This window comes from Octodon degus, unplaced genomic scaffold (assembly GCF_000260255.1).
Source record: "Octodon degus isolate 3935 unplaced genomic scaffold, OctDeg1.0 scaffold00039, whole genome shotgun sequence".
NCBI lineage: Eukaryota > Metazoa > Chordata > Mammalia > Rodentia > Octodontidae > Octodon > Octodon degus.
The window spans coordinates 5,898,729-5,907,953 of NW_004524615.1; positions in this window are offsets into that span (position 1 = coordinate 5,898,729).

Sequence of the window (9,225 nt, forward strand, 5' to 3'; positions counted from 1 at the left end):
GTCAAAGTGGCACTTGTGGAGGGAGGAAGGAGAGAGGGAAGGAAGGGAGGGAGGGTGGAGGGAGGGAGGATGGAGAGAGGGAGGGAGGAGGGAAGGAAGGGAGGGGAGGGGAGAAGGAAGGAAGGACGGAAGGGACAGAGGGAGGGAAGAGGGAAGGAAGGAAGGGAGGGTGGAGGGAGGGAGGGAGGGAAGAAGGAAGGAAGGATGGAAGGGAGAGAGGGAGGGAAGAGGAAAGAAAGGAAGGGAGGATGGAGGGAGGGAGGGAAGAAGGAAGGATGAAAGGGAGAGAGGGAAGGAAGAGGGAAGGAAAGGAGGGTGGAGGAGGGAGGGAATAAGGAAGGAAGAGAGGCAGGGAGGAAGGGAGAGAAGGAGGGAGAAGAGAAGGAAGGAATGGGGACGGAGGGAGTGAGGGAGAGAGAGAAGGAAGGGAAGATGGAGGGAGGGAAGGAGGGAGGGAGGAAGTAAGGCAGGAAAGAAGAAAGGAAGGAAGGAAGGAAGGAAGGAAGGAAGGAAGGAAGGAAGGAAGGCAGGCAGGCTGGCCAGGGAACGGAGCAGCTCTGGATGGGTGCCCTAAGGGACACATGCTGGGTGTCTTCCGCCCCGCAGAAGCTGGACGACTGGTTCTGTTCTCTCCTTCCCTTGTCCTCCTCTTCGCTCTTTTCATATGGAAGTGGAGGCTGCGAGAGTGCGGCACTGGCACAGTCTCCCTGGCTGGGCCTCCACTCCAAGCCCGTTCTTTCACGCGTCTCTTTGCCATTGATTCATTTGTGCTTGGGCTTCCTTTTTCCACCTTCCTATGAAGAATGCATGACAATCTGTAACCTTTTATTCTTCACACAATCCCTTAGAGACATTATCTTTTTCAGATCTATAGAAAGCTGCTGCTTTTCTACAGTATGAAGAAGTGAGTAGGATTTGATTCCTCTCAGCACTCCAGAGCTGGATTCCTGCTCATGTTCTCCCCTGAAGATGCAGTGACTCCGGCTGGAGTTCCGCCAGTTGATGGAAGGCGGCTCCTGCATCCATGTCTCTTGGCGGCATGCCCAGGGCCTTCACCTCCCGGCCTCAGGAACCTCTCTGTCAGAGCAGACAGAAACCCTTTTTCAGGAATTAAAGGCATGGCGGGTGGGTGTGTTTCAGAAGACAGCCTTCTGCTTGGCTAGACCACGTTCAGCATATGACTGTGGTGAAGTATCAGTGTCCAGCAGGGCAGCCGCGGCTGGGCTTACGGCTCCCTGTCCCGAACAACCACCCACATCTGGGGTGCTCAAGTCCTTTCTGTTAAAGGCAGGAGATTCCCAGCTCTTCTCCATGCTTGAATCCTTTTCAGGTTGCTCGGTCCCCTCAGGACAGAGCGGCGGCCAGGCCGTGTTGTGGAGGGCACCCGCACGCGGGCAGAAGCGCCTCTTCTTCCACGGAGCTGGCCTTCCCCAAGTCCTTTCCATCCGGTTGGTTTACTTCCTGGCTGCAGAATCGGTCTACCCTGAGAGCTGAAGGTAAGGCAGTGCTCACTGAGTTACTGTGCTGATTACGTAGGAGCCCCGAGCCGATAATGATAACTAAGAACAATAATGATGTGGCCGCTTGTGCGGGTGTTTTCCTAGCTTCACTTCCCGGCCTGGAGAGCGGGGACTGGGGTTTTGTGGGTGAATCAGACTCTGCGCTTGCGTTCTGTGGGTGGACGCAAGCTCCCATGCACGCCTGGGGCTGCCAGGTCCCAGCACCTTCCTCTCCCCTGCGGCTGCACACCCCAAAAAGGAACTTGCAGTTTCTTGTAACCTGTTTTATTTATTTTTTTCCTTTTTTTCTGGCTGTCCTGAGGATTGAACCGAGGGCCACGCCATGAGCAACATGCCCAGCTCTCTTCCTTTCCTTTTGAGTCGGTGTTTCTAGATCATTGAGCTGTACAGGTGGGGCTTGTCTTTGTGATCTTCCTGTCTCAGCCTCCCAGACTGCTAGGATTGCTGGAGTGTGCCACCTCTTATGGCTTATAACCTGTCACTGTTCCTGACCTCAGACATGTCCTCATCTTATGCCCATTCAGCCTCACTGTCTAACACATGCTGTCCTCAAAGGTCAAGGAGGAGCAGGGCCCATGGTGCCCTCAGCGGAAGGGCGGGGTCTCGAGGATTGCTACCGACTTCCCCCGTGCTAGGAATCTAAGGCTGCAGTAACGGAGGAAGTTTTCTCCTCAAGACATGAGCACTGTGCATTTTTTCCCCCACCGTATTACATTTGTCACACAGGAAAACGCTATTCTTAGTCTCCAGCATGATCCATTCATTATTGAATAGACCCGACGTCCTCTAGCGAGGATGACAAAACCACATCACACAGCGTTTGTCAGCGCGGGCCTCTGCTGGCGGGTCTGCAATTCATCTGACAGCTGCGGGCTCTCCCACGTGCAGGCCACACTGCAGGCTGGGCGTGCGTGTGTGGGAGGGGTGTGCGCCAAGGTGGGGCTGAGCTTGCGTGCAGTTTCCCCTGTGCGTCCGCCCTTCTTCTGCTACAAAAGTGCACCTTGATTGGTAAGGAGGCGAAATCCCTCCAGCAGATGCTCTTCTCGGGAAGTGAGACTCCAGATTTGGACCCAGTTCTGTTTCTTACCACTGTGATCTTTGGACTCCTCCAGGATCTGTTGCATGCTTTCTAGGTTCTAGAAGTTTCTAGTGTGAAAATTAATCACATGCATTATCACTCATCTGAGAAGCATTTTTCTAGAGAGTGATTTTATTCCTTTTAGTGTTTTTGGACGACACTGGAAACTTGGCAGTTATGGTCCTAGTACTGGATGGGTCGTCTCTTTATTAATAATAATTAATTAAATAACCTTATGGAAAGACAGAGATAGTGACTAAGCCCATGCAAAGGGGTGAACACTTCTTAACTCATAAAATAATTAGGACAATGTTCACTTAACGCTGCATTCTTATTTTTAGACATGAAAGAATTGAAACTCCAGTAAGCTGAACGTGTTTCCTGCACATCTGCACTGGGATTGCCTTTGCACTTGAGTCCTGATCTTGCGAGTTCACCTGCTGCCTGTCCTGGCAACAAGTTGTGAGACTGAAAGGAAAAACAGGTTCTATTTTCCAAGCTGTGCCCCTCAGGCAGCTGGTGGCCGGGTTCACAGATCCATGTAGGAGCTCCGCTGGCCTCCTGAGTTCTTCTTCAGCCCCTGGAGGACTGGAGGCATCTTCTGTTTAGGAGGCTTATGCTTGACCATCAGAACAAACGCTTCATGTCCCAGCTTAATGGAGGGATCTGCTGTGTCACGTGCAGACAGAGAACCTCAATGCCAGCATCCAGATTCTGCCAGATCGAGTCTGACCCTGGCTCCTCAGAGCAGCTGCCACCAAAATATGCCAGCACAGAAGTAGCAGTGTGGGGAGAAGAAGCTGTTGCTGTCCAAGGGATCTAACTGTGCTGTCTTATTAGGCATGCGGAAATAGTTCCTGAGCAATGGTGCAAGTTCATTGGTTCTTCAGCAGGACCCAGTAGCGCCCTACACGCCTTAGGGAGATGCTATTGTGGAATAGAGAAGTGTCTCGCTAAATGCATAGCACACAGTGTTTAGTATGAAACAGAGCGATTATATAGAAGGAAGGACTAACTCACAAAGCAAAGCTTAGAATTATTAGCACATGGCTTTGACCAAGAGTGTTCTCACTGTCTGCAGACTCCCACTGGTGCCCCCCCCCCAGGATCTGTGCCCCTCAGTGTGACCCTGTCCCACATGGAAAGACACTGAGCACAAAAGGAGAAGTAGCTGCTTTTCTCAGGAGAGCTCAACTCCCATGCAGCAGGGTGAATTTACCCTGGTTTTAGTGAGCCTAGGAAAAGCACCATAAAAATTAGTAGCATTTTCGATATTAGCAAATTAACTATTCACTACTCCATGTTTTTAACTATGGACAATTTCATTGTATTTCAAAGGATTTCAGGTAATTAGATTTAATAGAATCTGGTGAATGCCCATGAGCCTTCCAACTCACTGCATTTGCTTGCAATTTTGCAGGCAATTATATGTATTGAAGGTTTGGATGCCAGGAAACCCATGTATGTTTTTGGTATTGGAGCAGAATTAACAAAAAGTGATTAAGTGGCATGAATAAATTTGCAAGTAGACAATAAGCCTTTGAGTAGGGAGGATCTTGATGGAAGGGCAGAAAGATAAATGGGCAGGACCACAAGTGACCAAGGAAGGGAGGGGGAGGGCTTTGTTTTGTTCTTTTCTTAATTTTGAAAAATGGGCTCATCACATTGTTAGTTTGCCCTTTCTGGGCTCCAACTTTCCAGCCTTCTGTCTCAGTCTCCCAGAGTCTTGGGGTTATCGGGGTGTGCCCCGCACTGACTAGGAGTCATTTCAAGGACATCTGTTCATAGGAAGCTGGTTGAGATTGTTTCTCAAGAGTGCCTTCTCTTCTCCTTAGTGCACAAGAAAGGATCCAAGAAAGCAGTTTATATTTTGACTTGAAACCATTAGCAGCACCCCTTCCTGTATTTAAAGTGCAATGTTCTAGTTACGCCAGAACCACGCCATGTTTTAGGGCTTTTTCTTTCACCTTCCTCGGCAGTTGGGTCAGTAGTTTTCAAAGGTTCTCACGCTGGAAGGGGCAGCCTCCACTGGTGTCCAAGGACAGTCAGAAATCTGTTAAGCCCATAGAGCTGGCCAAGAGAGAGACACTACTGTCGAGGAGAAACCCAGGAAAGTGCTCAGTTTTGCTAAAAGAAATGATTGCTCCTTAGTAGGAATAAAAAAAAGAACAAAGTACAGCCAGCATGTCTCCATGTATATCTGACCAAGCTCCAGGAAGTCAGAGCTGAGGCTGGCCCTCCTCTTACTTCGAATGTGGTGTGCTGCAGGCAGGTCACTGTCACCTTGCCCTGCCCACGCTGATCTGCTCCCCAAGTACATGTGTTCTTTTAAATACAAATTCCCCAAGCTTTCCTTGTACTATAGAGAAAAATTTCCCATGTCCTGAAGCCTGTCTTATTTTTTGCTTACTACTTTTTTTAGTTGGATTTGCATGGTTAAAAGATATTTTGTTAAATAAGAAACTTCCATAAATAATATATAGCTTCATTGAGCATGATTAACCAAAGAAAATCTTGGACAGGACAATAAAGGTTATGTCCTCTAATTTTAATTTTAATTTTTAAAAAGAAATACAAAAATAGTAAAAAAATAGAAAGTATACAGAATTTCACTAAATAAACTGATAAGAATTCAACAACAATTCTTGTATTGCATATTACTGTCTTCAAATTCACTGTGCAGATTAGCAGACAAGCCTGTAAGATTGGTCAAAAATTATAAAAATTAAAAAACTGATCAAAAAGTTAGGAGCAATATCCTCCAATTTTAAAATAAAAACAACAAATTGGAGAACCCAAACAATCAGCCACATTGAGGCAGTTTCAGGAACGTCTTTTAAGGGATGTGGCCCAGTAGGAAGGAGAGGTGCAGAGCTGCCTTGGGAATTGGGGTGCTGAGCAGGAAGGGACTGGGGGGGTCACAGGAGGCAGGGCGCAGGGGCCGCTCCTGTACCCTGAGTGTTGTGCGAGGCTGTCTCCCCAGGGGCCCGTGCTGAGCCCTCAGCACACAGCGCTCCCTCTGTTGCCTTACAGCCCATACTGGAAGAGAAGCCACTATATTAAAGGGAAGGACAAGGGAATGAAGTTAAAAGCCAGAATCGAGACCCAAAGCATGACCCCCAAAGCCCACCCCACAAAAGTGTTCCCGAAGATTTTCTTCGTGGAGATCTTATTTTCAACATTGTCAGCAAAGCTCTCACTGCTTTTCCGTGCAGTAAACACTACCTTTTCTCCCTGGCGCCGCAACAACACCTGCGAAGTCAGGGCTGGCCTGGGCTGGCTAGAGACGCACCGTGAAGCACACACAAGTCACTGGGTAATTTTAGAACTTCTGCACAGCGCCGTTTATGATGTCCGGAGCCACGTTCCAGGAAGCACAGTAGGGACGGGGAAGCCGAGTGGGACCCCTGGCTGCAGTTAGCCGCCTGCTCCCTGCTGGCCCTGTGCGAGGATGTGTCTGTGACAACTCTCCTCCGTCCAGGAGCTCCGGATCAAAGACCACTTCTCCCGCAGTGGAGGGCAGAGGATGTTATTTTACCAGCCTGAATGAAAAGGATCTCTCTTTGGCGGCTACATCCCTGGAGAAACATCAGTGACCCTAAGTCGCCGGATTCACCATGCCCAGGAGCTGCCTGAGAGCACTGTGTGCGCCGCAGGAGCCCTCTCGCCCACTTCTCTGCTGCACACTCGGTCTGAGGAGCACACACCGCCCTCACCCTCCCAGCCCGCGCACTCTGCGGCCTCCCCGGCGTCCCCGGGCCTCGCCGCACGACCAAGGCATCCCCGCCTGGCTGGAGACGGGCCGGCCACAGGGTCACAGACACGGCCGGAGCAGCCACTCCGCAGCTGAGGCGGCCACCATGCAGGGAGTCCCAGTTGTCCCTCGTACGTAAGAGCCTGGGAGACCAGAGGGTGTTTGATAAAATGAACACTTCTCGATAATCTTTTCTCCCCACCTTTACGAAAGAGGGTGTTTCACTTTTCGGGCACATAATGAGTGCTTTCGCTTAGTCTGTCTTTTGAGGAAGCTACTTTGATGCACTTTCCCAACAGGAAAGATCTGCCGCTAGCCCAGGACTAATTGGAGCCTGATCCATGGAAGAAGTGATCGGGCACCTCAGAGCTTTCCGGGACCAACTTCCTCGTCCCTTGCTTGTCGAGCAGCCTTGGGCCAGTCATTGCATCTGCATCTCTGTTTACTGATCTCTAACTTTATCTCATAGTGGCGTTTTACATATCAAATTAGTTGTTATTTTAAAATATATGAAAACACTTAGTATAACACACATGTAGTCTCAGCGCTGAGAACTCCATGACCTGCTCCTTCCCCAAGAAAGTGGATTATTTTCATGGTACTGAGGGTAGAGCTTCATGTGTACTGGGCATATGCTTTAGTACGGAGCTGTGTCCACAACTCTAGTCGTGTTATCTGCATGAAAATGTGGGCTTCATTCATAGAATAATGGCACCAGTATACTAGTATTGTTATCATATATTTAATTTCCACTTTGCTCTTTAGCGATATCCCATCAATTATTTCTTACGGTGTGTTGAGGAGTGAGCAAAGGAAGTGAGAGACTCTCTTCATGTGGAGAAGTCACTAGCTTTTGAGACCCAAAGAGGAAAACCACTCCTTTCGCTGAGATTGGACCAATATGACTTCTGGGGTGCTCCTGAAGTGTCCCTGAGTATAGAGTTATGGGGGTGAATGTCTAGTGCTCAGTGGTTTAGGGCAGTGGTGGCGAAAGCACAGCATACACCTGTCACAGGCTCTTTGTACCCCTGAAAGCTCTGACAGGACCATCGTCCCTGCTTTAGAGTCATTGCTAGTTGGATTCACCTGTGGCCAAGGAGGTGGGACTCTGTGGATTGCAGTTCATAGCTAGTTCTGTGTCCCAAATTAAAGAAAAAACCGGTGTGGATGGGGGAGTTCAGGGCAAACTGTCCACAGTGTCACCCATCACATCATCTCCAGCTTATCTTAATCAGTAATATAAAATGCAGCGGATACACTGAACTCCAAGGGGTACATCATTGGACAGAACTCTTTTTGTTTCACCGTCATTCGTTGTGTCTATCTTCTTCTTTTTTCCTCCTCTCATGAGTCTGTCCCTTTTTTGTACCACTGATAAATGTGTCTTCCAACTTTTATAGTTTCACACTTTTCTTTGCTTGGCACCTTCTAATATATTTTACTTTGCTGTAGAAGCCAGGAAGTATAGTTGAAGGCATATGGAACTCCAGGGTACCTAGAATTGGATTCAAATTCTTAGTAACAATTTGACTTCAGGAAAGTCACTTACTGTGAAAACTCCTTAGAATTTTTAGAATGTGGGTAATGGACAACAAAAATAAAAACAGAAATATTGGAATACACAAAAATTAGGAGTTTTTGCAATCAAAGAACCTAATCAATAAGGTGAAAAAGTGGGGAAAATATTTGCAAGTAATTTATGCTCTAAGGGGTTAATTTTAAACATGAGTAAATCACTCCAACAACCCCTGCCAAAGCCTCTAAAACGCAACTGAATGTGGGGTGGGCATGAGGCTTGACGTTCTCCAAAGATGCACAAACGGATAAAAGAGCACATGCAGAGACGCTCAGCACGGTGCGTCCAGGGCGAGCCTCAGCCCCATCCCCACGCACGCTGCTTTCCATCCACTAAGATGACAGCTAAGTACGAAGCAAAGCGAAACTCAAGGTAACAGCTGCCGATGCAGATACGAGAAACCTGAACTTTGGCGCACTCATAGAGGAGAAAACTGGTCTAACGCCTGGGGAAAGCAGTGTTGCTTCCCCTCAAACGGAATATAGGATACGACCTAGTGGCTTCTTTCCTAGTTATGTGTCAGGCAGAGTTAAAGCAAGCACGTGGGGTGAAACGCCTCATGTAAAGCAGCGCTATCCAAATGAGCCCCAGAAAGCAGCACAGGTCTTCACTGACAGACGAAGGAATTAAAAAATATGTATACAGTGTACCAATAATGGAATATTAACTAGCCTTAAGGGCGGAGAGCAGAGCACGTGGCTCGTGCCTGTCATCCTAGCTGGCATCGCGGGCAGCTGCACCAGGAAGATGGAAAACCCAAGCCCAGATTAGGCACTTCAGGGAGCTGTCAAAATCCCATCATATTATATGAGGCTGGGGACCTAACTTGGAAACTTGTGAGGGTTTAATCAGAGAAAGGGAGAGAGAAAGAGAGGGAGGGAGAGGGAGAGAGGGAGAGAGGGAGAGAGCGAGAGAGGGAGAGAGGGAGAGAGAGGAGGGAGAGGGAGACAGAGGCGCAGAGAGAGAGAGAAAGAAGAGAGAGGGAGAGAGGGAGAGAGAGAGGGAGACGGAGAGGGAGATGGAGGCGGAGAGGGAGAGAGACAGAGAGAGAAGGGAGAGGGAGAGGGAGAGGGAGAGGGGGAGAGAAAGAGAGAGAGGAGAGAGAGGGAGAGGGAGACAGAGAGGGAGACGGAGATGGAGGCGGAGAGGGAGAGAGACAGAGAGAGAAGGGAGAGGGAGAGAGAGGGAGAGAGAGGGAGACGGAGAGGGAGATGGAGACGGAGACGGAGATGGAGGCGGAGAGGGAGAGAGACAGAGAGAGAAGGGAGAGGGAGAGAGAGGGAGAGAGGGGGAGAGA